Source organism: Coenobita brevimanus, chromosome 51 (genome assembly GCF_032717465.1).
Source record: "Coenobita brevimanus isolate Jiangsu-jjx chromosome 51, ASM3271746v2, whole genome shotgun sequence".
Classification (NCBI taxonomy): Eukaryota; Metazoa; Arthropoda; class Malacostraca; order Decapoda; family Coenobitidae; genus Coenobita; species Coenobita brevimanus.
The window spans coordinates 35892695-35896841 of record NC_137004.1 but is presented as its reverse complement, the minus strand read 5'-3'; positions in this window follow the sequence as shown (position 1 = coordinate 35896841).

Below are 4147 nucleotides of genomic sequence, written 5' to 3'. Positions count from 1 at the left end.
CCTACACGGGTCAAACTAATGCCAAACGTCTCCCAAGTGTTGTTTTAATTAGCTCAAGGGCTTGGGACCTTCACACAACAAATCACCACCACCACCTCCATCATCATTATCATTCTTGTTATCTTATCTCTACTGTCAGGAACACAGAGATTGGGATGCTGAGGCATCTAGGAGAAAAGTGAACACGGCATGGAAACTATCATGAGAGTGGTTGTTGGAAATGAGCCTTACCTGCAATCCTCATCCAAACAAATTTAATGCTAACATACATATATAGAAAACTGATGCTAGATGTAGGCTAATGACTTAGCAAATGATTGACCCCAGTTCTAATCTACCTAGCCATTGCCATTTTCAACTTGTAACAATATTGTCAATAGCTTTGTTAAAATAATGCCTAGTTAACAATCTCAAGCTCATGTGACTCACATGGAAAAAAACCGTCTTACTTAAAATGGGAATATTATAGAGAAGACATGATCATGAAAGGGCTAATGGTAACAGTATGAACATTCAGGCTCCCATAATACAATTTAAGTTGAATAAACTCGTCTGAAATTGGCTGAAATACTGTTACATAGTTGTCGTGACCATGAAAGGTTAACGAGGATGAAAATATGACTGGCTTTATTGCTTCTTTGACATGTATGTTTATTTCTTCACACATTGTGTCACGTAAGAAATAGATCAAAAGTTCTCAGAGGGCAGAGACGTTACAATTGAACTCTGGTCTTGAACTCTGATCGATCTACTCCCAAATTGAATCACTTCATACTATCCCTACACACATTGTAGGCATCCAAATTGGTTTAGGCATTCATGAGACAACGCCACACCCTGAACGTCGAACATGATCCGTTACTTTAACCTTTGATCGATCGGCAGGAACATCAAATCACTTCGTCCCAGACCTATTCCCAATGTCTGTGCCAATTTGGTCCCAATCGGATAAGACAATGGTATGATATTTTGTTAATATAGACGGATACGCAGTACAATAATAAATACATAGAAAGGAAGTTGATTACAGTAGGTTCGCCTTCAGTTCGAAATATATCTGCACACACAGTGGACAGTAAAACAAAAAGAGCCAACACCACTCAACTTACTTTATACTTTCATAGAGAGGTATCATGATGTTTTCCTCAGACTGCATAAGGTTGTTTATGGTAATGCCTGTCAACAATATGAAGGTTAACATTAACAAGACAATATTTTGCTTAATACCAGTCATTTTCAAGCAACGGCACGCAACCACCGAATTCACAGCAGGAGCCATAAAAACCTACACAATAGTTAGATGAAAGTCAGAAATGTGAGACTTAAGGAGCATTTCATCATAACACAGTCGAAAGTTTGTTAGGTCGAAATCAAAGGCTGCTGAGATAGCGGTTTGCTATGTGTAGCAGTCTCCCTGGGCGTTTTGAAAATTGAAAAAAAAAAAAAAAAAAAAAGGGAGAGAAGACGAAACAAAAAATAAAAAATTACTAAGATATTTTTCTTAAATGTTTTCGGCGAAAAGTCAACTGAGTAGTGTCAAATTTTAGGAATTATTTATTTACCATTTTGTTTTACTATGGACGAGGACATGTTGCCTCACCACATCATCTTGTAAACAAACACCACCACCGCCGCCAGCAGCGTGGAGAACTCCAACCGTACGATGGAGAAGCGCACAAATGGTCGTCACCACTACAAAGCTGCATTTTTCCAGTTGCAAGGTAACCCAAGGTTAAAATAACTTTCATATCTTGCGTGAGAGCTTTGTTTCTTGCCGTTGGTAGTGGTAGGGTCTTCCGCACCAAATCTGTCACAAAAATTATGCCTGCATGGTCCAAGCGGCATTTCTTTACCAGTTCTGCATCACTTAGCTCATTAAGCACATCATTCCTGTCAAGAAAACGTCTTGGTTGACGGTGGCGGGTGGCGAATTTGTTGTTGTTGTGCGGCGGCCATGTTTAATGTTATGATTGTGCCAAAATGCCATTAGCTACGTCCGAAGCGCTATACCAACTCGGGAGGTGCCTTTAGCTATCACTCAGGTTAGGTCAAACATAAAGAATTATGACTCGCTTCTGTGAAGTCATGACAGGCTTTGATAAATTTTTACAAGTTACCAATACAACCCCCCCGCTTGTGCAGCACATTTTTATGGACCTAACCTAACCTACCTACCTACCTACCTACCTACCTATCTACCGAACTACCTACCTAACCTAACCTAACCTGCTGCGGCAGAATGCTTACCATAGAGTTAGGTATCGTACTATGTGTTTATGGTGGTAATATCCCTGAACTGCATATTGGCAACTTGTAAAATAATACCCAGGCTTTTGCTTTATGACACGGTCTTAGTGTTTTATAACAACTTGGATGAAACCATCTGGAGGCAGATGAATGAAAAGATACATCATCGGATTGGAGTCATAATATTTACTAGATTCGTTTTCTTGTTTTTATGCAAGAAAGAAGGAATCAAAGGCCAGGAGCCCGCAAAACCGTTCCTTCCAAGAAAAAAACAAAAGCAATACGATAGAGAGCCAAAGTCAAGATCCGTTCATCTCGAGATGCCTGGACACACTGCGTTTGAAAGACTGGAGATCATAGGAAATAGGAAATACAGACAGAGGGAGGCAGTTCCAGAGATGACCTGTTGCATAAATGAAGGATTGGGAGTAACGGTTAACTCTTGCATTAGAGAGCTGGACAGAAAAGGGATGAGAGTTTGTTGCTAGACGGGTGCTATGCACCCATCGTAGAGGTGGAGGGATGCAAGCAGACAGTTCAGAGGAGCAGTGACCATTGAAGTAGCGATAGAAAAGAGAAAAAGATGCAACAGCGCGGCGAAGAGACAGAGGTTGAAGGGAACCAGTAAGAGGAGGAGAGTTGATGCGACGAAAAGCCTTTGACTCCACCCTATTGACAAGAGCTGTATGTGGGGAGCCTCCCCACACATGAGTGTTTTACTCTAAACAGGGGCGAATAAAACCCATGTATAAGGTCAACAACTGTGCAGGGTTTAAGAAGGTACGGAGCCTGCTTAGCACACCCAATCTGTTGGAAGCAGATTTTACAAGAGATGCAATATGATTTTTCCAAGATAGGCTAAGTCCCGAGTGAATGAAACACCAAGCATGTTCAAGGAAGATGCAGGACTGAGCTGGATATTATTAAACACTTGAGGGTACTCCTGTGGAAGACTGTGTCGCATGGATAGGTCATGCCACAATCAGTGCCTTATTCTACCATATTCATGATCTCAGTTACCACAGACACCGATACACACTTCACACGAAAGTTAACAACAACAACAACAACAACAACAGTAATAATAATAATAATAATAATAATAATAATCACAGCAGTAGCATCATCGATTCTCATGTAGCCACCATTATTGTTTTTGTGTGTATTATCATCCCCTTTCAGTTAAAATACTGACCACTATTGTTACATTATTTTTGCAGCCACCAGAATTCAGTTTTGGGGGAAACATCGTGTAGTGAAAGGAACAGTAGAGCTATATCTAATGTCTCTAGGTTGAAAAATGTCTTCCTATCTTTGGAATATAGCAAGAATGAAATAAGAAATGCGTCATCAGATTGTAGTAGTTAAAGTATCTGATTCTATGGTCAGTTTACGACTCAGTTTCCAAATCATCATCTTCATCATCATCATACCATCAGTTAGTCTGTCACAGTCATTAGTTAGTCAGTCTTCTATCAATCAATCATCAGTTCATTTATCCATCATCAGTCACCAATCAGTCATCAGTCAACCATCCATTCATCCATCAATCACTCATCAAGAGTAAATCAATCAATTATCAACCAAAGTCATCAATAAGTCAATTAGTCAGCTGTCTTTATCTTAACCCTCATTCCCACCCAAGTATTAGGTGAGGTAGAATCCTTGTATCTGGATCCTGTCTCATCCCATTCTTAAGTAGTTAAGATAGTCATAATGATGATCGTGATACAAATATAATTATGGTTATGTAACTCCAATTAAGTCCATTCACGATCGTTACATCCGTTCGCGCGTAGTCTGATCTAATCCTCGTTCAGATCAGTCCAGCCCCACATACATCTGCTTAAGCTTAACTAGTTTCATTCAGGGAAGTGCTGGTTATTTCAGCTAACTTAGA